Source organism: Eschscholzia californica, unplaced genomic scaffold, assembly GCF_041429995.1.
Source record: "Eschscholzia californica isolate CP2 unplaced genomic scaffold, dmEscCali1.0.p SCAF_1, whole genome shotgun sequence".
In the NCBI taxonomy this organism is placed as follows: Eukaryota; Viridiplantae; Streptophyta; class Magnoliopsida; order Ranunculales; family Papaveraceae; genus Eschscholzia; species Eschscholzia californica.
The window spans coordinates 59,474,752-59,501,257 of record NW_028238198.1 but is presented as its reverse complement, the minus strand read 5'-3'; the positions used below and the strand labels follow the sequence as shown (position 1 = coordinate 59,501,257).

Here is a 26,506-nt window from a genome sequence, read left to right as displayed (position 1 = left end):
GACTTGTTGTAATTTCTTTTGTAATAGATGTCTTAATTATTAATAAGAGTCCATTTTATCTTCTCATCATGCTTGGTGCATTTAATTTTCTGGGTGTCTTTTAGTACCGAAGATCTATTTTCTGTTTTACTACATAGGGCGGTCGTTCAACCCAGCCTCCTTGCCTTTATGGACCTTCTAATCTTCTATGTATCTTATGCACATGGAAGCTCTTGGCAAGATGCGACAAATTGCACCAGACGGGTCTCGGGCATAACCGGGACCTCTCAGTCTGAAGCAACCAAGATCGTCTCGGGTTTGCCCAGACCGAGAGGCCTCTGAAGCTCCCTGGACGCGTTAGACGTGTCCAAGGGCATCCGAGTAGGTCTCGGTCTTAGAGACCGAGACAAAACTACACAAACTTGACCAGACGCATCTGGGATGTCCTTGGACGTCTCAGTTATAACCGAGACGTCCAGAAAGGTCCGGTCTTTGACCAGACGCGTCTAGGACGTGTGTGAAGAAAATACTAGCGTCGTGGCCTATGATCAAGACACGACATGGCCGAGACAGACTCGAGCCAGGACATGCCGGCCTTAAAGTCGTGCCATGTCGGGCCCATGTCTAGGGTCTTGCTGGGTCTAGGCCGGGACTAAGTCTTGGGCTTTAATCAAGACTTGTCCCTGGCCTTTTCAAGCTAGTCAAGGACCGTGATTCGAATGAGAGTTTTTGTGTCTTTCATTGGTTGGAGTCAATGAAAGACTATGACTTCACGCTGCATACCACCCTGGTAAGGCTAATGTGGTCGTTGATGCTCTAAGCCGACAACCGAGGGGTATTGTAGCAACATTAATGATGTATCGGTGGAAGATGTTAGAAGATGTGACAATGTATGATACTGATGTTGTTGGGTCAGGAGTTGACTCGATATTTTTGGGTTATATGATAGTTAGACCATCTTTGTTGAGTCGTATAGTGAATGCACAGATGGATGATGTATGGTGTCAGAAACAAATATCTTCAATGGCAAGGACGGACACCGGGTTTAGTTAAGAGCAAGACGGTGGATTCAGGTATCGAAGGAGATTATTTGTACCGGCAGGCCAAGTGTTGAGACGAGATATAATAGATGAGGCACACCGGAGTAAGTACATTGTTCATCCTGGTGGTAACAAGATGTACAAAGACTTTAAGAGGCAGTATTGGTGGTCCGGAATGAAGAAAGATGTTGCTGAGCATGTGAGGAAGTGTGAGGTGTGTCAGATGATGAAGGCGGAAAATCGACATCCGTTGGGACTTCTTCAACCGTTGCCTATCCTGGAGTGAAAATGGAAAAATATATCGATGGACTTCATCACAGGTTTACCTCGCTCGAGTCGAGGCTTTGACGCCATTTGGGTGATAGTTGATAGGCTGACTAAGTTGGCTCACTTCCTACTAGTGAAGACGACAGATAGTGGAGATCGACTGACACAATTTTACATTAAGGAAACTGTCAGGCTGCATGGAGTTCCAGTGTCTATTGTGTCAGATAGAGATTCATCATTTACTTCTCGGTTTTGGAAGAGTTTCCAGGCGTCTATGGAACATCATAACATTTTAATTCAACTTTTCACACTCAGACTGATCTAGAGAGATAGAAATCTACCTCCAAGCAAAGCAACCAATGAGGAGAACTCCCACACTAAGAACAAAGAAAAAACCACCAAATTTGATGCCTCCTTCTTCTCCTTCCTTCTTAGCCTAGCTCTCTCTCTCTCTAGAACTCCTTCCCACTTTCTCACTCTATCTCTAGCAAAAGTGGCTGGAAAATTAAATGAAGAAGAAGAGAGTGAGGGGTAGTAGGGCTTCTATGAAGTGGGGTTAAAGGAGCTGATGCTATAGGCATCTTACGAAATAGGTAGGGGCACTAGAATCTCCCCTCCTAAAAGAAAATTTTGTCCTCAAAATTGAACGTACCTGATGAGAGGAAAAGATGAGGACAACGAAGTTGCTTGTCATTATCGCGCTCCTAAGTAACTTCTTTATCATTGTGACAATTCTACTGAACCTTGGTCATGGGAATAGTCTCTCGGCGAAGCCCATGCTCTCTACGATCAATGATGCGAACTGGTTCTTCTTCATATGATGCATTTGGTTGGAGCTCTACATCATGGTAGTCAACCACCCAATGTTGATCTTCATCTCTCAAATGCTTTTGAAGCATCGATATATGGAATACGTCGTACACTCCTGCCAAGCTTGCAGGCAAGTCAAGACAATAAGTTACCTTGCCCAACTTCTCAACTATCCTGAAAGGTCCAATGTATCTCGGAGTCAACTTTCCTTTCTTACCAAAACGTAAAACACCTTTCATAGGTGATACCTTCAACATGAGCTCCTCTCCGACGATAAACTTCAATTTTCTCAACATAACGGGTGAAACGAGAGTATCGGTTCGATTCTCACAAGCCAAGCGGTGCAAAGTTGAATCAGAAAAGTGAAGAGGTACGTCGGATTATTCGAAGAACAGACGGTCGTGACTTTGTGATTAAGCTCTTCGTTAGGTATAAAAGATGTTTTAGGGTTTTGAATTTTTTTTACAAAAAGCAAGAGTATTATGTGGGGTTACTTGTAAGTTATATTTTTGGGCAATGTTGATAAATCTAGAGTTTTGCTTGTACCAATTTTGTTTTGGTCTAAACATTTAAGGTTTTGTTGATAAATGAAGTAGGTATTTTTGGGGAAAATCTTTATTATTCCAGTCATGTTCTTGTTTACTGATAAAAAGAGGTTTTCGAGTTCTTAACTTAAGTGTTGATAAATATAGGGTTTTGCTTGTAAGCATTTGATTTCAGGTCTAAACATATGTTTGTATGCAGACATTTTAAGAAAATGGTGAAATCGGCTGCAAAACAATCGAGAAAAATAACAGAAAACAAATGTTCAACATCCAAAACCGCCGATGAATCGGTGATCAGAACTAGCCCAAGAAAAAGGGCTAGTGAAGAAGCTCAACCAATGGCCGCCAAAAGAAGCCGAACCAAAGTTGTGGCTACCTAAAATCTCGAAGTAAGAAAAATGCATGTTTGCACATATACTTCTGTTTGTTGCCTCTTAATAGTTCATTAAGCATTTTGTAAAATGTTGGAGTAACCAATTCATGTGTCTTGATTTTTGTAAACAACTTTAATTCTGAGAAATCTTGATTCTGTGAAGAACTTATGTTCTGATGAATTTGTTTGAAAAATTTGAGAAATAAAATTTATGTGTGCACTAGTACAAGTGTTAAAGTCCATTGTAGTAGTTAGATAAACATTTTGTATAATGTTCTGGTATAGATGTTAGGTGTCTTGATTTGGTAAATAACATTTGTTATGAGAACATTTTCATAACACTTTTAAACATATAATTCATTGTTGGGAACAAACTATAAAATATTCATTTGATCTTCGTATTTTACATAAACATTATGTAAAATATCTAAACTTATAACTATGTTGGTTGCAAAAGTAATAGTTACATAAGCATTTTTTTTTAATGTTTTAGTATAGATGTTAGGTGTCTTGATTTTGTAAATAACTTTTGTTCTGTGAAAAATTTCGTAGAACTTTTAAACATAAAATTCATTGTTGGGAACACATTATAAAATGTTGACATTTTGTAAGATTTTTTTATATCTGAATAGAGTTCGAAAAAAAATGTAAGTTTGCACATATACAAGTGTTAATTGCAAATGAAATAGTGAGCTAAGCATTTTGTATAATGTACGGAGCATTCTCAAGTATGTCGTGTACAGTTTTCAGAATGCTTACATAATAAATAAAAAGTTTGAAACAACTTTTGAAATGTACTAACATATATATTTATGTCTTAGCCAAGCATCGTATTGTTGCTTCAAAATAAAAAGTAGTTGAGGAGAGGGGTCACTTCTCTGCTCAGGCTGAAAAGAAAAAGATGGATGTACAGTTTAAATGTACATTAAGATTACCAGTTGATTAGGCAAAGGACTTGATCTTCTCCATGAATGAGGAACATAAAGAAATGGTCTTCGGCTTGCCATTTGGGTCCTTCTTCAAGGCCATAACTAGTGGGTGAATTAGAAAAGAAAACATCAAAGAAAAGCCAAACAAGCCAATTATCGACATTCTGAAGAGATACAACAGAAATTCAAGAACCTTTGACATCGGTGGGAAATCGGTAGCTTTCACTCCCGAGGATGTCGCTCTACTGCTCGGGATGCCATTGAAAGGGCAAGAGTATGAGGCAGCGAATGCTTCGATTGACATTTCCAAAGACGAGTTTTTGATGAAACAGTCAAGCAGAGGGAAAATCCAAGGGACTAGCATTCTCCAGCCCCACAATAGAGAAGGGATTGCAAAGGGTTGCAAGGTCGAAAGCCCCTAGAATTGAATTTCTTAAGTTGTGGGTCATGTATATGGCCTCCACCTTTTTGTTTGCTTCTTTCTCGGGCTACTTAGCGGTTGCCTCTTTTTATCACAATCTCCAAACGAAGATAATGATAAAAAAGGTGTCGTGGCCTAGAGCAATTCACTGTTATATGATGGACAAAATGCACAAGCACTTGGAAGAGACAAGCAAAGCCTTTGGCTGTCTGGTTTTGCTCCCAATAAGTAATTAAAAATGAAAACATTTGTTATAATGCAATTGAGACTTTATCACTATTCTCAACATAATTTTAAATGTCCATGCAGTTCTGGTACTACATACATACGAGGACTCATGAGGACGTGGTTGCTAATGTTGGGATTAGTCCTATAATAACAAGGTGGTTAATTGAAGCATTTTATTCTGGACTACAAGAAGATGCAGCCATGCTGGAGGCAGAACAAGTAATTCTGTTAACATTTTCTACAATATTCGTAGAATTTTGACAATTATCACAACACTTACAAACATGTCGATAACAATTTGTGAAATGTTTGGGACATATTGAGGAATGTAAGTATGTATGGACAAGTTCTTTGGAAATAACATGATCTGTCGTTTGTTTGTAGGTCAAGGTGGAGTTGGAACCGAAATGTTCCGAGGAGGTTGAGTTACCGAAGTTCAGTGTGAAGGTAATTGTAGAGGTAAGTATGGCTGATCGAATTTAGCTTCTTGAATAGATTGAAAAACTGACAAGAGATAAAGAGATTATGAAGGCCGAAATTGAGTTCTAAATAGAAGATAATGAAATGTTGAACAGAGAGAGAGAGAAAGATAGAGAGACGGAAGGAGAGAAAGAAAACGGTGAAATTCAGGAAGGGGAAGGGGGGAAATAGAGAGAGGGTGTCCAAGTAGGAGAGAAAGATGGGAAGAATGGGAGAGAGAAAGAGGTAGAGAAGAAAATAAAGATAAAGGGGAAGAATGATGAAGAGAAGGTAATAGATGAGAGTGATGGTGGGAAGCTTACTGGGGAGTTGTTCAAAAGTGAATCTTCTTCAATAATCCAAAAAGAGGTAGAGACAGAGATAGGAAACGCGTCTGCAAGTGAGTAAATGCTCACAGATATTTTTTCCTTCAGTTTAAATAAGTGTGTTTGTTTGCTTTAGTACTGATAAAGTTGTGATAACAAAAAACAAAATGTTTGTGTTGGCTTTCGAGTTCGATAAACAAATGGAATAATTGTTTTTTAAGTATCAAGTCAATTTTTATTTTGATATTTTTAGAGAACATATTAATGTTTGCCTTGTGCAATTCTCTTTGCTTCTTACTAGTCAGAAGATTGCTTTGAACATAAATTGTTCTGCAATCGCGACAAGTTTTTTATTTCATGGTAAGTAAAATTGTTCTATCATTATCCCACGATAATGGAATAATGTCCGTAACAAAGTAGAGTAGTCTGCTAAGTAAAAATTAACACACAAGCACGTAAGTGCTTTTCTGAACAAATGCAAAAATGTTTAGAATTGTTACGAGCATAACTTCTGTTTAGAGTTGCATTTTCTAAATTGTTGACATTTAACCTTTGGTGGTGGCAACAGGTAAAAACAACTTCGAAAGTTTCATGAATGTAGGTGGTACACCGAACTTCGATCTAGATGTCGATTTGACTTGGAACCAAGGATTTTTTGCAGAAGTATGTGAGGTTTCCAACGCATTTACTTCCAATCTTCAACTTGAGAGTTCGGACGACGATTTCTTCGAAAGGCCAAACATTGAAAGGACTGAAGAAGAGATCAAATGTGAAGAAAAAGTAGAGATGGCATCCCACAAACCAAACTCTCCTGTGAAAAGAGTTAAAAATCAACCAAGATTAAGGAAGATGATTGAAAAAGCACAAGAGCTAACAAAGTAACCCATTGATGTTGAAAGAATTGTGGAAATTGAAAAGAATATGGAGGAATTCATCAATGGACAAACTAAGCAAGTGGGAAAATAGCCTGGTACGGAGGTACGTAAAGGAATAAGAAAAGTATCTTCTCGAAGAGTTCATTTCGAACTGCAATAGAAGGTATGAACTTACATCTTACACCTTCAAATAAATCTAAGTGTCGTTACAACTATTAAATAGTCACAAAACACGAAGTGTTATGTTAATAACATTTCCATTTTAAATTAGAACATATATGGTTAATGTGCATTGCACGGATCAATGTGTCTGCGACAATTCTGAATGTGCCACGAACAAACATTTTCTGCAGGACAAAGATCTGGTTGAACGAAGGAGTAAACGATATTTGCGGGAGGCAATTAGATCATCTGATGATGAGTTTGGAATGTAACGCCCACATTATTAATTTGTCTAGCAAAGTGATGAGTAAAGTCAATAATTCATCAATCTTGAAGATGTTAAATGAGCCGTTGAAATCAGATGTGGGTGTCCACGAGATCGCGTTCGTATGTGCACCCTTGTGTCACCCAGCTGTTGGGAACCAGAGTACAGGGGCACACTGGACACTACTTGTGTACAATGTGTATCTCAATGTGTGGACCCACTACAGTTTCATGTTCTTTGATAAAAAATGTCGAAAGCCCTATTCGGCAAATGCAATAGAATACGCCGAGGTCATTCAGGCGACAATGGAAGAGATAGGCTTCACGGCTCATGGAAATAAGAAAAAGAAGCCAAAAATTCTTGGTGGACCAAATTACCAACAACAGGGAGAAAAGTAAGTGTTTTAACATTAACAATTTCTCAAAAATAAAGGAAATAGTTTAATGTTCTACTTCTAAAGTATTGTTCTTTCTGCATTTTTTTCAAAGTGTCGGCAACATTACTTAAAGTGTCGGCAGCAATAATTGAAATGCTTTAACAATTATTTTTATGCCTCCAACAACCCTGATTGTGGTCTCTTTGTGATTTTGCATATGGAAGAATTAGTGGAAGAAAGTAAAATAGTCGGACCAAAAGAAGACAGTGCTACAGAGGGCTGGAAGATTGTAGCCCAAAGAAAAAGGGCGGAACTGACTCACAAAATATTGGAGGAAAATGCAAGTCTTTGGAGGATGGAGCAGGACTAATGGTGTTCAGAATTTTCTTTTTTTTTTTTTTGTGAACAAAACTAAGATGTTTAGGTTGTTTCGTTAAAGAATACTTGTTTGAAGGGAAATGTATAAGGAGTTAGGATTATGCTATAAGCAAAAATAAAATTATTTTTGAAAAGACCGGGTTAGGTTTTTCTTCGGAATTACAAACCCGAACAACTTCAATTTTGCTTAGAGCACGGACAAGTAAGTTTAAAAATCATTGATTATATATTAGAGGTACGATTTGATCTTTTAAGTAGATGTCAAAAATATTTTGACGAAATTTTAATATATAATTTGATGTTGTACGTAACTTTAAGAATGCTGTAAACATCTAAAGATGCATATATACAACATTCATTTCTGTTCATAACAATATATCAGGTTCATAGACAATAAGAAAAGTGTCTAAGCCAATTAAACAAAATATGCAGACACAACAAAAAATGTTCTAGACATACAGAGGAATGTTAACTACAATCGGGTCGACATGTGGCACTCTTTTGGTTATGTATTGGAAGTTTTCTTTGATCTTGAAAGTAAATGGGGAAAATACTTTGACCAAATTTAATATATACTCTGATATTTTATGTAACTTTAAGAATGTTGTAAACATTTAATGATTCGTACACAAAACATTCATTTCTGTTCATAACAATACATCAGATTCATAAACAATAAAAAGATTGTCTAAAAAAATAAACAAAATATGCAGACACAACAAAAAATGTTCTATATATACAGAAGAATGTCAACTACAATTGGGCTCGACATGTGGCACTATTGTGGTAAGAGGATCGGCTGCACCTACGACAGATTCTTTTTCTCCAAGTAACATCTCCGGAACTCTGCAACTGAGTTATACGTGGTCTCTCGGGTGCCTTTTTAATTAATGGAGGAAGAGTCTTTGTTGATTCATCAAATGTGTTCGGTCCTTCGTAATTTAGAACATGGTACAGATAGTATTTGATCCGCCAATCTGAACTATTTATTCAATTGTTGCATGATACTCACTCGCGGGTAATGCACGAACTGCCTTAAACATAAGATTATGAAAATAACGTGACTGGCGCTCTCCGTTGCGTATTCATAGATTTAGATTGCACCTTAGGTGCTAAACACAGAAGGAGTGGTGAGTTGTTGGAAATACATTCCTTACTTCATTGAGAATCTAGATGTCTATCTAATATGAAGGTGTATTTTTTTTGTGGATCCACCACCAACTTCAGATTTTGGAGAAACCAATGTCAATTTCCACAACTGCGTACGCAATCGGGAAAATGCCTAATACAAAAGAAATATTTTGTTTTGTTTGCAGCAGACAGGAATATTAAGTAAACATTTGGGGAAATGTTGTGACAGAAATGGGGAAAGCAATTCAAAATATTAAAATATCTGAACATTAAGAAGCATCATCAAAACATAACGGTAAATGTTGTCGACATGTTTCATAATTTAATCAAAAATATATTAATGTTAACTGCAAATGTAGTTATGCAAACATAACGTCGTTTCTATCTTAGGTAACAACAGCTAGGATGCAACCATTAAAACGAGTCTTCGCGAATGTTTCATCAACATAAATAACCGAATGACAGTGTTCAAAGCCTAGGATAGATGCATGCAGCGCAATAAAAACTCTAATGAATCTATTAGAAGTTTCATCGACTTGCAAATTGTTTCTACTATGAGGATTAGTAGTTGCCAAAGCATCTACGTACCACTTCAGCTTTGCATAAGAATCACATTTCGGACCAAATACTTTATCCATCGCAAACTTCTCATCACCGTAAGAAAAGTAATAGCTCAACTCAACACCGTAGTCATCGAGAAACTTCTCCTTAACTATAGCTGTAGTTCAATTTGGATGTTTTCTAATGTCTCGAACGATCAGACTACCAACCAATTTACTAGACAATTTGGGATCAGAAGGTTTCAGAACAACATCCGAACAATCATGTTTCGGTTCAAACTCTTTCAACAAAAAGACAGATTTACATTCCAATGGTGCAACCGCATGAACTTTCCAATTGCATCCGGGTTTTGAGCACACCGCAGTTATACGGCCGGGTTCATTCTTGATATATATGAACTTGTTCTTTGTGGCAATAGTATATCGGCCAAGAGCTTCTCGAAAAGCTTTGACACCAACGAGAAATGTTTGACCAATCTCATTAAATATCTCGCCCCAAGATTCAGGAACAAGCTTTTTATCTTTGTTTTGAGAAGTATTAATTGCTCTATCCTTTTCCAAAGATATAAAATCTGCAAGTGGAATCAACACATAATTATATCATAAGGAAAATACAAAATGATCCAGACAGTTGCGTGGATGCAGAAAACAATTTGTGGAATGTTTACAAATAGTGAAAAATGTCGAAGACATTATTTTTATAAATGAAAAACGAAACCGAAGATAAAAAGTATACGTATAAGAATGAAAAACGAATACCAAAGAGAAGATGTTCTAATTTATGTGCTGTGTCGGTATGTCGACGAAAATATTTGAGGATTAAGATTTATGTTTAAAACACTATGAACAATGTTTACGAAAATAAGATTGTGTCTGTATAATGAAGAAAAAGTAAAGCGACACGTTGAATGAAAAAAGTGGATACCAAAGTGTGGGAATTTTACAAAATGTTCTTTATATTACAAAAAATGTTTACAACATATCATAATAATAATAGGGAGATGAGTTTTCGCCCCAAAATCATTGGGTCAATGAGTTTAGAGCCCAAAGATAACATTAAATTGAAAATAAATCCACTAGAAGTAACTTACATGTCTAATCTTTTTTTTTTTCTACTACTACCTAACCTATCCCGGGTTTTTCACTTTCATGAAAATAATTCATTAATAAGAAGTTTCTATCCCTACAAAAAATTGTCTTTTTCTTTTAAATGAATATTTCCATAATCTTTTAACCTAAAGAAAATCTATTATAACACTTGCTTCTTCAGTTCACCAAGAGAAAACCTAGAGAAATCACAGAGAAAAATCATCCACGCTTTTTAGTCTTCACCTGGAGAAAACCTAGAAGAACATGATGCTCAATGGATTAAATTTCTTCTACCATATTCTCGTTTTATTTCAATGCTAGGTTGTTGCACCGTGCATGGTTTTGTTGTTCTTATTCTTAAAGTTAGGATATCAATCTTTTTCTCAAAAAAAAAATCTTCATATCTTGTCCCACTGTTTCTCTCTCCACAATCTTATTTTCTTCAGAAAATTTACATGAAAAATAATAAGATATTTTGCAAACAATTTGTATATTCTCATAAAATTTTCTTGGTTCTAACAGCACATTTACTTTTTATTATTTTCTGACTTACCCAGAAAATTATTTTCGCTTTGTAATATTGAATGTGCGAGTTTGTTTATGCAGTCGGTAACACCCTCAAATTTGTTGTAGCACTTCTTTGATTTTGCATAAAATGTGGAAATTTTACCAACATGTTTTAAATTCTGGCAAAACATAACATATTTTACAAACATAATAGTTTTACTTCCAAAATGACTTTATCGGTAGTACACCTGTACAGATTTTTCGTAAAATTTTACATTTCCAATTTCTACCTTTTTTATTTTATCAGTCCATGAATTACAAATACTTATTTGAAAACTAATATATTTTATAAATTTACTGACGAGATTGTGGAAGATTGTGTTTGTATGTAATTTTGCACGTAGATGAATTTGTGGTCGAACCTACGATAAGCATGTTTCACACGGAATGTTAGCCAAAGATTTAACAATATAAACGCAAAGGAGGTGGGTTGAATTAACTTGGTTGTTACTGGATCAGTTGAAGGATTAATGGAACAAAAGTTGTTAGTTCTTGTAATGGACTATGTTTTAATTGATTATGTTGTAATGAGTTTCTCTTCATTTTAATTACTCTAAGTTTTAATACAAATATCGTGAAATACGTTAAAAATGTTGAGAGTTAATGGAAAATGCTAGAATATATCACAGAAATGTTAGGATTATCACTTTGATGTCGGGAATATTTTTTTGTTATCTTTGAGTATATCCATTTAAAGCTTGACCTACATGGGTCAATATAAGTTCAATGTAAAAGAATAAAAAATATAAGAAGCAATAGAATTTTGCGCTAACATCTATTTCATGATCGGCTAACATGTTTATTTACATAATAAATAAACATTGAACGATACGAGAACACCAATGTAAAAGAATAAAAATGTAAAACTTTGCGAGAAATCTATATACTTCTATTATAGTTAAATCCAACTTATTTATGTTTGTAAAAATATGATGGATTCTTCAGAGTTTAGAAGACGTTGGTAGAGTTTAGAAGACGTTGGTAGAGTTGCCAAAATATATGTAAAAATAAGATAATATATATTATAAACGGGCAAAAATGGGAGAAAATAAAATGTCATTTGAACGGTCCCGATCAAAGTCAAACTTTGAAAAGCTTCGATCAATTTTTGTCTTTTAGTGAAAAAGAGTCTTAAGTCACAAATTTTGTCAAGGATCTTGTACATGTAGCACTCCCATTTGTCTATAGATTCAATATCTTGAGATGTCTCAAGGGAATTGTGCCTATGGTTCAAATGTCTTGAAATGTCTACAAAACTTTTTGGTTACAAACTCAATGTCTTGAAATGTCTAGAAAGACATTTTGTCTATAGATAAATGCCTCGAAATGTCTTAAAATATCTATCGGACATTTTTGTCTATAAATGTCTCCCAATGTTCCCAGCCTTTGCCACCCCCTTAGGTATCACTTTGCACGATAGTTAGACTTTAGAATGAATGGCTAAACACTACTACTTAAATAAATAAGCAAAAAAGATTAAAAAGAAAAAAAATCAACAACTATTTACTTTTTTATAAGCCAAATTCCTAAACTTTGGTTGACTATTCTTATGAAGGTCGTGTATTGTAATCATTTTAGAAGTAAATTGGGGAAAAAATTTTAAGAAATATTTTATCATTAAAACTTCATATATTAATATCACAAGTTGAATAATAAAGAAATAATTAATCTGATCGTGCTTAAGACCTATATGTTGCTATAAATTGAGCGCATTCTTACATATGTTCACAAGCCAAAGTGCTTCTCCAAGTTTAATCACACAATAATGGCTAAAAATTCCTTAAGTCATGTGTATTTCGCTTTCATTTTTGTTTTGATTTTGATGTATGCTCCAAGTAAGTACATATGTCTAAGATTCTTTTCTCTTTCCTTTTAATTTGGATTAGTTAGACACACAAATATACTAATCTATTATGATGCTTTATTCTTTTAGTTTGTTTTCATTTGTATCCATATATTTTTTTTACATGAACTCCAAAAGTCACTACATTTACTACGAGGTAGATATATCATGAATAAATACATGAATTGAATACGCTATCAGGGGGGCACGAAAGTCCATTCCTACTTTTACTTTATCTATACCTTTTAGCGTGGGTTAATTAATGATAAATTCCAATGGACGTGAATTAGATCGTATAACCTCTTGATATTTAGAGTAGATGCATAACTAACTGGTCTTAGAATTATTGGCATTCCTAAGCACAATTACTTTCAAGGGTATACATTTGAAGGATAACTATTTAGTCATCTTGTTTTGTTAAGGGTTAATTCCGTTTTGGCCCCCGATTTGTGACCAACTGGCCGTTTTAGCCCCCATAAGTGTCCGGCAGTTCGTTTTGGCCCCAAGGGCTAAATTTTTGACGAAATTATCCTCGGGGGCCAAAACAGAATTATTTGTGAAAAAGGTTAAAAACAAAAAAAAACCACATCACACCTTTCTTTATCATCCACCTCATCTTATCACTCCTCCACCACACCACCTCCTCTCCACCTCACCCTTCTTCTCCGGCGGAGTGTTGCCGGCCGGAATAAAAAATTCCGGCCGGCCACTTTAGTAAAAAAAAAAAAATTTCTCTCTCTTCTTCTTCCTTTCTCTCTCTTCTTCCTCCTTTCTCTCTCTCTCCTCTTCTCTCTCCCTCCTCTTCTCTCTCCCTCCTCTTCTCTCTCCCTCCTCTCTTTATCTCTCCCAATTTCCGGCGAAGGTAAACCTTCGCCGGAAATTTCTGGATCTGGGGTTTCAAACCCCAGATCCAGATCTCTTCGTCTGGAATCTCCCAGACGAAGAGAGGGTTCTCTTCGTCTGGGATTCCAGACGAAGAGAGGGTTCTCTTCGTCTGGGATCCCAGACGAAGAGAAGGTTCTCTTCGTCTGGAATCCCAGACGAAGAGAAGGTTCTCTTCGTCTGGGATTTCCCAGACGAAGGGGATCTGGATCTGGGGAAATCCCAGATCCAGAATTTTCCGGCGAAGGATTACCTTCGCCGGAATAGAGAGAGATAAAGAGAGGAGAGAGAGAAAGGAGGAAGAAGAGAGAGAAAGGAGGAAGAGAGAGAAAGGAGGAAGAAGAGAGAGAAAGGAGGAAGAAGAGAGAGGCAGAAGAGAGAGGAAGAAGAGAGAGAAAGGAAGAAGAAGAGAGAGAATTTTTTTTTTTTTTTAAAAGTGGCCGGCCGGAATTTTTTATTCCGGCCGGCAACATCCTGCCGGAGAAGAAGGGTGAGGTGGAGAGGAGGTGGTGTGGTGGAGGAGAGAGATTAGATGAGGTGGACAAAACAAAAAGAAAAAATAAAAATTACAGAAATGCCACCGGGGTAGAATTGGGAGGTTGGATAAAATTTGGGGCCAAATAAGAAATTTTTGGGGCCAAAACGAACTGCCGGACACTTATGGGGGCTAAAACGGCCAGTTGGTCACAAATCGGGGGCCAAAACGGAATTAACCCTTTTGTTAAATATATAAGATGACCTTTAAAGGCTAAATTTTTGTGTTTATTACTGTTATATGTTTATTAAATTTATGTTATATTTTTATATTGTTTTCTTGTGATATATGAAATTGTTAATATCATTAAATGTATTATATAAAAAAGTAAATTTCCTTTGCAGAGATGGAGGGGGCGCGGTTCCTTAGCCGGGTATTGGCGTCGGAGGGGCCTATAGTGTGTGTGGGTGGTCAATTTAACATTCAAATGAATCCTGGATTGACTTTCCAAAGGAAGACGGTTTCGGTTATGGGTTCAGACTCTGCAGTGTGTGGCACCCCCTGAAAGAGGAAATGGAGTCCAAATTGCTAATTGATTTGCTCATAATTAAATTTGTGTTGGTGAGAATATCAAATAAAAAGCATGCCACTAGTATCAAAGGGCAAAGGCTATCTAACCTAACTTTATATGATACTCGTTGTCTCAAAAAAAAAAAAAAAAAAACTTCATATGATAGTAATAAAGGAATGTGGTAATATTTGTTTGAATTGTTTGTGTTATGGTTGTTTTGTTTAATAAAGTTCATTTGTGTTATGGTTGTTTTGTTTAATGAAGTTCAGCATATATGATAAACTATATACTTTCATTTGGGTACTAACATTTATCAAATTTCTGTTCTTGTTTCTTATCATTTGATTAGTATACCGTTTAACTTCCGAAAGAAACTCAAATATCTAGATCTCAAAATAGTGATGTTTGAGTGTAAGATAATGACTATGAATTTCGATGTGATGTAGGTGTTTTTTTTCACATATGAAATTTTAATTGGAATCCATTTCAGATGTTTGTTTTTTAATTTAAAACAATTTGAAAACTTGGTTGAATTGGGTCAAGGTCCGAATTGGCTGAATAAAGATGTATACATTTCAAATTTCAAAACAAGACTAAAAAGTAAACCTAGGATCTAAAAAATTGTTAAAGACGTGAATACCCCTGTTAAACTTTAAAATAGATAATTATATCCCTCTACTTCCCTTCTTCGGGGACACACCACCACCACCACCAAGAACACAACACCACCACCCCCAGGAACACAACACCACCAACACCATCACAACAGCCAACACCATCACCACAGCCAACTTAACTACATCCAACACCACACAATCACAACAGAGTACCCCACCAGCACAACCACCACAAACCACCATCACGACATACCAAACCACCACCAGATCGGAACACCATAACAGACCGCAAATAACCACCACAACATCATCACCAAAGTAATTTTTGTTGGAAGGAAAGGTACAGAGGTTTCATGGAATCAATAACTGAAACACTACTCAGACATTTTATTATGCATCGAACCGATTTAATTTCAATTATGATTGGATTACTAACTGGAAAACTCTTTGGCGGTCTCTTGCTCTTAGGTCTTCGTTGTATGCTCTGGTTCCTTTGGACTCGTCCACCGAGATTTGGTTTAGAGAGAGAGAGTGAGGGAGAAAAGGAGAAAGAGAGAGGTCTCTGGATTTGGGGAGGGTCATCATGATTGAACCCTCACTGAAACTTTTCCATCTTCGATTATAGAGAGTGACTGTTGAGAGAAGGAAAAAGAGAAAGAGATGAGGTAAAGAACTAGGATTTCTATTATTCATTCAGAGGAGAAAATAGAAATTAGGTTTTCGTTTTCTTTTGGACAAAATTACAAGGGTATAAATGTCATTATCCTAATTCAGATCTAGTGATTCAGATTTAAGAAACAACCATCAAACTTGTAAAATGATTCAGCTAATTCATAGTCAAGCAATTCAGATTCGAACATATAAAAAATATCAAGCACAATTGTAGTCAATAGCGTGGGTTAGAAGACCAGTGCCAAATTTCAATCATAAACGTTACATTTATGTCTTTTTGTATCTATATAAAATATAGAATTTTTGGGTATATGGCCCAAAAAACAACCCCACTTTTAATCCTCTCTAATCCCATAAAGGGTTTAAAAACTAAAATATTAATACAAATAGATATCTAGTCCATTTGGGTCCATCTAGAGAGAAAACACAAATCCCTTGAATAACTATAAAACATTAATACCTAAACTAACCTTCCTTAAATATAAAAACATATTTAAGCTCAAATTCACCAAATATATTTTCCATATTTATCTCCCTGTTTTTCTCTCCAATCACGTTTTTATATTAAGAAACCGTGATCTTCTGAAAATCAGAAACTTTTGTAACCGAAACCTTCGTTTTCTCACTCTCTCTCTCTACATCTTATTCGAATGAAAATCCTCCATTAAATCAGAGACCTTGTTTCATATTCATTTGAGTTGCTGAAATCATCTTCATCATTGTTAATCAGGTAAAACACAAATTAATTTATAAGCTTTTGTGATTCTGTTTCAGTTTATGGTATTTGATTCTCTCTCTCTACATCTTAATCTACTGAAAATCTTCCATTAAAACAAAGAAATTGTTTCATATTCATTAGAGCTTTTCAAAATCAATTTCTTAATTGTTAATCAGGTAGACAAAATTCTTCTTTAATGATACTGTTTCAAATCGAATATGTTATTATTGTATTTCTCTCTCTAAAAATTTCTTTAATGATTTCGATATTGATGAGATAATCCTTCATTACTGATTCCTACAAATCGAGTATACTTATTGTTGCAATCAATCGTCATATCAGATATCTTTTGATATGTAGTTTAAGCCTAATGATATTCGTACTTTTTCTTCAGATCTGGTTTTCAATTTTTACGGATTTATGAAACGTGGTTTTTTTCGTACGGTTCCTCGTAACAGAATTAACGGTACATGTACTTTATCATAAATTACCATAATTTACAGTAAATTATGCAAACATCTCCCGTACGATGTTTTTCAAAATGAGAACATGATATATGTATTTTCTGACAAATTATATATACTTTATCACTAATATCATGAATATTATATTATTGTCTATAAATTATACGTAATTTATGGAATATTATGTATTCTTTAATCTTCAGTGGCTAAGATTACAACTCCTAAACTTATCTCCAATGATTGAGATTATATTTCATGTTTATCTTAAAATCCTCTTCTGTGGCTAAGATTACACCTCCAAAACTTCTCAAATGTTTGAGATTATAACTCCCAATCTTATCTTCAAACCCTCTTCAATAATTAAAATTACACATTTAATATAACTGCCAATGGCTAGCAAAAATGGGTTATACCCTCGTTTACATATGCGGCATGAAGGCGAATGCATGTAAAAAATAATATTATTATTTATTAATGTAAGAATAAAATTCAAACATTTAGTATCACTTTAATTACATCATGTGAACATAATTATATCACTTATTACAGATTGAAGAAACACTTTACTACCATAAGCCATATGAATCCTTAAAAGGCCATACCAAGATTCTGAAGGCCATAGCAAAATCTTCAAACACTATTACACGACCTATCAAAACTCACAAAAGTAAATTAGACAATGAACAAACGTAAAGTTTATGTGAGTTTGCGTAAGGAATTACTTAGTTCCTAGTATAGCCTCTAAAAGATCTAATCTTTTAGGTTACCTCTTGTTCGCCTATGGTTCGTTTGGATTTACGTCCTTGAACCTCCATTGATTACTCTCACTTCAACCAAGATCTCATCGTTCGATTCATCAATGGATTCTACGATCCTATACTCTAAGTATAATTCGGGCACATACTCCTATGTGCTTAGAAACAAGAGTCGATTACTTATCTAAAGGCAATACTATTCTACGCATTCACATATATATACATACAAATATGACAATCATAAAATAAAGTATGTATCCTAGATTCCTTTTTAGGTTTGCTATTTATGGGAAATTGTGACATATCTATGTCTAACATGCTACTAAGTCGATTTTCGTAAAATATGAAGTAATGGCACGTTATGTTTCTTCCTTAATGATTTCTAAAATCGATTCAAGGAAAAACTCCGTTTGGGCCCTCGAATGGCCCGAGTCGATTTCGGAAAATTCTAGTTGGAATCGAAGAAGATTGGAAAACTACTACTCGAGTCGAGGCCCATGAAGAGCCCAAGTCAAACTTGATCAAATATCCATGGGCCAGTCTCGGGTAAGCCCAATTTGGCCCATAGACAAGGTTGGGTATCTCTCGAACTAAGGAACAACATGTTCATAACATGTTGTGACCCTCGGTCCAGACGCGTCCTGGCTCAGGCAGGACGCGCCCTGGCTAAGGCAGAATGCGTCCTGGTGCAACAGATGTGTTAAGGACGCGTCTCGATACCTTGCGACGCATCCCTGATGCCTCTCGTAGACTAAGACGTGTCTTAGACGCGTCTCGATAGCTCAGACGCGTCCTAGACGCGTTCGACCATCTCTCGGTGGAGATTATCTCGGACTACTTGGTCCGAGATATCCGAGACGAGCCAGACGTGTCCGGACTCTCGAGTCCATGTCTCAGTCCTAGACCGAGACGGACTGGGATTCCAGTCGCGTCCTAGACGCGTTGGGATTCCCAGTTGTACTCGGACTGTGATCCCATCCCGGACCGAGATTCCCGCGTCTCCGGAAGCTTCCCGAGACGTGCGATACCGGCCAGACGCGTCCTGGAGGCGTCCTGGCCGGACAAAACATGCAGTTTCTATAATTCTGGGAAATCGCCATTCCGAACTTCTTCTTCCTTGTCCAACCTACTGTTTTCTTCATGAAAACTGCTGTTTTTGATGAATTCAACACCAAAACTTCATGATTTTGAAATTTGATTTCCAAAATTTTGTATCCGTTAGATCCGTTTTCGAAAACCCTTTCCAAAAACATATAATTTTGACTATTTTATGCATTAAAACCCTTCAAATACATGTTTGAAAGTGTTTTAAAACTTTTCAAACGAATCAAAATTTCCCCTCAATCTCTATTCAAACTAATCAAGAACATGTCCGTATCTTATTCAAACTATTCAAGAACGTGTCCGAATCTATATTCAAACTAATCTATCTAATAAATCAAGTCTGAATTTAATTCGTTCTAGACAAAACTAGTTACATGCAAACGGCTCTTGATGCCACTGTTGGGTTTTGGGGTTATCTAATACTAGCAATCATCTAACTAGTGTTGTAAGCGGAATCTTAATCATCATATGATTAACACTAATTAACCAGGATCATATGCATGAACTAATAATGAACTAGAAATAGAAAGAATAATACCTGGATTCGCTTTCCCACGAACTAGAATCCATTAACTTTATCCCGAAGAAGATGAGAGCTTCACATGTAGCTCCTCTACTTGAGACACCCGAGTACATAACTTGATCTCCCTTCTTTGTTGTCAGCTAGAATCCCATTGAAGGTTGAGAAGAAGAACTATTCTTCTTTTGACTCCATTAGATCGATTGGGAGCTTTTTCTCTAAAACCCTCTCTCTCCATAAGTTGTATATTGTGAGAAAGATGAAGTTTTCTCCAGAGAAAAATCCAACAACTTTTTTTGTTCTCTAATGACCCTTATATGGAGAAATCCTAATTAGAATTTGGGTCCAATTAGGTTTCCATAAGAATCTCAGAAAAAGTAAACAGTCAGAACTCTTTCTGACCCGAAACCCTAATGGGTTTCTCCAAGTGTTATGGCCGGCCATATCAGCCCATTATGGGCTTGATATGCCCGACCTATTGACATCACACGGCCGGCCATGGGTTGCCCCTAACCAGGTGTGATCCGGGCACCCACCCAGTGGGTTTTGCACTTTTCGGGTCTCTTCTTTCGAGCCCAATTATTTCTATCTTTTGGCACTATCAGACTGGATCATATCCATCTATAGGCAAGTTCCCATGAGTCAACTCTCTCTCCGATCAAGCTACCAATCTTTGGTGTGACCCGTTGTAAGATCCGGTCTATGTTACCCGTGGATTACCGAAGTGATCCGACGATCGTAAGCGGCTTCTAGCTAAGCATTACGACCCCTAATTTGACCGGACTAGATGATCTTCCGGATAAAGTCATCGTCATCCTAACTGACAAATTGTACGCATTTCCATCTTGGTCGAAGGACACTCTTTTAGAAGGACATCTGCTTCAGACTGAAGGACTATATCCTTCAGTAACATGCTTAATGTTAGCACTCATGGAACTCAATCTTCAGGATAAGTTCATACACATGGCTGCTTACACTATGATAGGACAACTTAGGGAATTGTTCCAAAAGAAATCCAGAATGGAAAAGTATGAGACGTCAAAATCAATACTAGATTGCCGCCTTGAAACGGGTAAGCCTGTAGGGCCACATGTTTTTAAAATGATCAGCCTTTTTGAGAAACTAACACTACTTGGAGTCGATCATGGTCGGGATTTCGCCACTGATATCATCCTGCATTCCCTTCATAAAGGATTCAATCAGTTTCGATTGCACTACATGATGAATGGATGGGATAAATCTTTGGAGAAACTACACGCGATGCTCTAGATAGCCGAAGAGAATATCGCAGTAGTTGAACCTAATAAGGAAGTTCCAATGGTTCAGAAAGACAAAGGATTCAAAAGGGACGGAAACCAAAAGAACAAGAGGAAATTTGGAAAAGCAAAAGGCAAACAAGTTGCCAAAACAAAGCATTCCTCTTATGACTACAAGTGTTTCTAATGTGATGGCATAGGCCATTGGGAGAGAAACTGTCTCAAATTCCTTGAAGACAAGAAAAACGGAACAGTAGTTTCTGCTAAAGGTAAAAATGTTAAAAGTTAATTCAATTAAATACAATTCCCTTAAAGGTATTGGATACCTAACGCTCAATTCATTATGAATGACAGGAGTAAATGGGAGCTGAGTATTTAACTGAAAGGAGATGAACCTGTCGAAGAGTCAAAGAAGCAATAGTTGCTGAGAAGGCTCCAGAAGGATTTTGATCTCCTATAGGAATTACTATTACTAGATATTATTTTTCCTTTCTTTTGAACATCTCTCTGAAATTGGATTTATGAGAAATAAAGTATTTAGTATTTTATGATGTTCTTGAGAAAAGTACCTATTTCAGCTTATGAACATTAAAAATCAAACGATTCAATTAGTTATTCTAATCTAGTCAGACAACAAGAATGAACATAAAATTCGAAAGAATAAACATGGTTCAAACTAACCGATCTGACAAGATCTCTTATGACAAAACAAAGGTCAATTAATCACTAAAACTTTTGTTGGACATAAGATGATGGTTAATGTGACTAGAATCAACTAAGTGCTCGAATTTAGGAGAAGTTTTAGAAACTTAACCTAAATCCAGTCATGAATCAAGATGACCAAAAATATTGATAAGATCAATAGTCTAAGTCATAACAAGTCTTTCAAAGCGATAGTGTCTAAATACAAGCTACATACCCACAAGAAACCCAAAAGTGCTATAGAAATTGAAAGAATACCATGCGAACATGGATTTAGAAAGATTCTAAAATAGCCTTTCAATTATAGTCTGAGAACTTCGGACATAGTTTTCTCTTCCTCAAAAGAAGAAATATGGGGTTTTTTCCCTCACAACATCGAAACAAAATTAGATTGTTGCTCTCGATGGTGTCTTCCTTGAAAAGAGTTGTTATAGAAAACAAGTGGGAGAAAATATTCGAATCTGATTCGAACCGAGCAACAAAAGAACATAATGGGAGCACTAGAAACTAACCTATAGCACAACCAGACTCTGAAAATTGACTAAGAGTCAATAGGATCGAAAGTAAGAGTTGGTATCTAAACATTCATAAAAGAAATTCAAGGGTTGATTATCTGAAAAGAGTGGTTAGATTCTTGTTTGACAAGAGGGTAAGTGGGAGTGAAACTAGTTAGTTTCATGTCCTATATGTGAGACATACTAGAATTGAGAAACAGTTAAGGAACTGACTCAATAGGACACCAGATGAGGGTAAATAAATAAATTGGGCATCGAAATCTATAGGTTATAGATTAACAGATGATAAGACTCATTCAAAAGAAGCTTTGAGGAAGTCCAACTAGAAATACTCTTAGAAGTGAGATTCTACCCATCTCTCATGGATCACTGCTAAGCAAGAAATCAGAACTTGGAATTCTAATGAGCAAAAGCACACATGAGGGAATACTAATGTCACGAGACATAAGATCGATTATAAAGATGATCAATGTTTACCCGCACATCTAGAAATGCATAAGTATTTGATGACGTCAGCCATAAGACAACAGGAAAGTTCCTATAATACTTGGAGTATCTAAGAAAGTATCTCTGAAAGTAAAAGTTGAAGAAAGTCATAAAAGCAACCTTCCGAAAATAAAGATAGGAATCTTTTAGGAAGGACAATCATGTGGAAAAGAAGTTTTTCACAGTGGGAGTCGTTGCAAACTCTACTAGTAAAGAAAGAACAATTAGGACTTAGGAAGTGTTAGTTTCAGTTTAAGAAAACTGACATTATCGTAAAAGCTGACGAAGACGTTCTTCAGCATGATAATGACAAGCAAAGTGAAAACGAAAATGTGGATTAAATCCACCAAACTAAACTGTCACCTCAGATCGAACATGGAAGATGTACGAATCTAAGGATTTAGGGTCATGAAACACTGCTCTAAAAGACTTGTAAAATTGGGCAGGTAAGAAGTTTACGTGGGGAACTCACTTTTACAAACTCTTGTTATCCAAAATAAATTAAATTAATTTCGTCATCTAAATTTTGGTTTAGAATTTAGACGATAGTCCAAAAATAATAGAAAGTTTCAGGCAGGTTTATTAGATACGTGATCTAATGAAAGAAACTCTACTAAGTGAACATGGAAGCATTCCGTTATTAAATAACCCTAGTCCAGGACATCGATTGGACAACGATGACTTAAGAAGACTAGCAAGAGTGATTGACAAGATAGCGATGTTTCTTGCGCTATAGGAATTGGAGAATTCAAGTCAACTTCATGGGTGTATAGGATACACTGAAACCCACCAAGTGAGAGTACTTCAAGAAGTTGAAGATATGAACATCATAACTCTCATTTAGCAAAATCAAAGAGATTTCTCAAACACATGAGTACTCGCTTGTTTTATGTAAGGAATGTCAACCCTTGGTCCCGTCAAACGTTGCGCCGTAACAGGAGGTTATAAAAACGGAGGCCGGGTAAGACAGGATAGACATGAAATTGAGTGGGAGTACAATAATGGAATATGTCTTCCAAACGAGAGTTAGGATAAAGTATCTCTAGGCCACTTGAGGAGTGACAACTGGAAATGCATGGTCGTGCTCAAATGGATTAAAGGTTGATCATTTGATTTGACAGTTTGTCCTCCCAATCAAGAAAGTCTGATAAAGTATGACGTATCAGATGAGATATGAAAGACATGGGAATCGAACATTGCACTTGATCTAAGTATAATTAAGAGACTGAAAGATATATGTCCTTGGACTCTAAAGGTATATCCTTCCGAAGGAATGTCCTTCGACCAAGATTGCAATGCGTATGATTTGGCTCATAGGATAATGATGACTTTATTGGAAGATCAGTCAATCCGGTTCAATTAAGAGTCGTACTGCTTAGCTAAAAGCCGCTTAAGATTGTCGGATCACTTCGGTTATCCGCGACTAACATAGACCGGATCCTACAACGGGTTACACGTAAGAATTAGTAACTTGAACAGTGAGAATAGACTGATGGGAACTTGTAAATAGATGGATATGATTCAGTCTAAAAGATAGAAAGAATCGGGCTCGAAAGCGGAGTCCGAAAAAGGTAAAAACCCACTTTTAAGGGGCAAACAGGGATCTCCCCTTCCGGCCAAGATAGAGGGTTGGGCCGAACAGAGCAAGCCCATTAAGGGCTGCTCTGGCCGGCCATATCATTGGGGAACCCTAATTAGGGTTTTCCCCATAAAGGGAGTCCCGGTTAGTTTAAACACTAACTTGTGCTTATCTTTTCTGAAGAGACTTTTTAGGATTCCTTATTTGAGTTGGACTCTACTAAGGTAATGCCTATATAAAGCCTCATTATGAGTTCAGAAAAGGTGTGGAATTTTCTCAGAAGAAAATCATCTCTCTTTCACATATTAGAGAGAAGAAGATTTTAGAGAAAAGTTCTCATTCTTTCTATCAAGTCTAGAAGAAGTAGTTCTTCATCTCTACCTACAAGAAGATCCTAGCTGAATCAAAAGAAAGGTGTTCGAGATGTACAATTCAATGTCTCAAGATGAGGAGCTCCACTTGACGCTCTTTATCTTCCAAATACTGGTCAGAATTTAGTTCGTGGAAAAGCGAATCCAGCTATTCTTCTTCATTCTAGTTCATTGATATGTTCATGTATAGATCCTGGGCAACCTAGTATTAATCGTATGATGATTGAGATTCCGCTACCAATACTAGTAACATGTTTAGGTTATGTACTAGATACATGTAATTCCCAACAGAATCTAACGAAGAAAAGAACAAGAAAAAGAAAACAAAATCCACCATCACACAAAACCCCAAGAAGGACTAAAGTTCCACTACTTCTTCTAATTATCTTAAGCCCTAGACACATCCCCTAGGATTTATGAATCTAAAGCTCTGCTACCACTTTGTAACGCTCTAAATCTAGATTTCCACGTCGGTCGCCATGAAAACCTAAACTTAAAGCATTTTCACGCAGAACAGTGAACATATACGATATACTCATCAAAGAGACAAATAACATCGAAAATGAAGCTCAAAAGTAACAATAAAACAACTAATGAAAGTTTACCAAGCTTCTCAAAACTCGCTTGATGTCTCTAAATCATCGACACATATGTCGAACAAGATCAAATAAAAGCAAAAACAAGTATTTAGGAGATGCAACTCCAAAATAACAACCTAAAGAAAGAAAAAAGAATGGTAAGAAACTCCTCCAAGGCTAACTACGCCTCAACTAGGTGGCAATTTCCGATATCCTTGTCCTGAAAAATAATAGGTTGGGTCAGACCATAACAAGTAGATTTCGAAACCTCTAAAGCCCTTATAGACTGTTTCAAGAGCTACCAAAACAAATAGACAATCCCATAACATATAAGGTGTCCATGATAAGTATTCAAGTTGTGACAGTTAAAATAAAGTAATCACATTTGTAACAAACCACCAAAAGCGATATGACAAGTTGGTGTCCACGTTGTATAAGAGTGTGGTCCACAAGGCTACCTTTGTGTTAGCGCCGACCCCATATACTCCATACCTAGATCACATTCGGTAGAGAGGGTCGAACCAACCAAAAAACTCTCATAATCCTCCACCAACCCCATCACATACAAACAACCAAAAGCGATATGACAAGTTGGTATCCACGTTGCATAAGAGTGTGGTCCACAAGGCTACCCTTGTGTTAGTTCCGACCCCATACGCTCCATACCTAGATCACTTCTGGTAGAGTGGGTGAACCAACCACAAAACTCCCACAATCCTCCACCAACCCCATCACATACAAACAACCAAAAGCAATATGACAAGTTGGTGTCCACGTTGAGTGTGGTCCACAAGGCTACCCTTGTGTTAGCGTCGACCCCATACGCTCCATACCTAGATCACATCCGGTAGAGAGGGTCGAACCAACCACAAAACTCCCACAACCCTCCACCAACTCAATCACATCACACACATATAATAGCATCAGACCACAACATATATAAAACAAAATCATATTCGCCAATATTTACGACATAAGAGTTTCATATATATATATATAACGTTTGCAAGTAATGAATCGATGTATGATAATAGCCTACAATTATCATATCATGTTGAGTTCTAACACATGTTCATGTATCTACACAAAGGATATTGTCTAATAGTAATAGGCATCTAATTTTAAGAGTTATATGCTAACATCATGGCAAATAAAGGGGTTTAGCCCTAATTATCATTGTAGTACATGAATGTAGAATGAGAATGTTAATAGAGATTTTATGGTTCATCAAGTATGTCATTGAGGCAAATATCCTTCAAAATCTAACACATAGATGGGATTCAAAGTGACCTAAAAATGAGTTTGTAGAAATGAAAAATCTACTACTTCTAATATATATATATATATATATATATATATATATATATATATATATTTGTTTCAAGAATCCTAATATATGCGCAAGTAATACTAAAATCTAAGGTTTGTAATGTCAACTAGTTTGTCTAGGTTTTTTCTATAAAAATGGTCATTCAAACCCTAGAGAGATAGAAATCTACCTCAAAGCAAAGCAACCAATGAAGGGAACTCCCACACTAAAAACCAAAAAAAAAACACCAAGTTTGATGCCTCCTTCTTAGCCTAGCTCTCTCTCTAGAACTCCTTCCCACTTTCTCAC

General features: G+C 36.3%; 2 long non-coding RNA genes across 2 annotated transcripts; both read left to right on the top strand.

Moving 5' to 3' along the window:
- Nucleotides 1-4,976: 4,976 nt before the first annotated feature.
- On the top strand, nt 4,977-7,567 carry LOC147567903 (uncharacterized). Its single transcript, XR_015237955.1, has 4 exons — nt 4,977-5,451; nt 5,946-6,415; nt 6,606-7,073; nt 7,280-7,567. It is a non-coding gene; the product is annotated as an uncharacterized LOC147567903 (long non-coding RNA).
- A 4,940-nt stretch (nt 7,568-12,507) lies between these two features.
- On the top strand, nt 12,508-14,855 carry LOC147567902 (uncharacterized). The gene is made up of 3 exons (XR_015237952.1): nt 12,508-12,615; nt 14,385-14,677; nt 14,718-14,855. It is a non-coding gene; the product is annotated as an uncharacterized LOC147567902 (long non-coding RNA).
- Nucleotides 14,856-26,506: the final 11,651 nt, after the last annotated feature.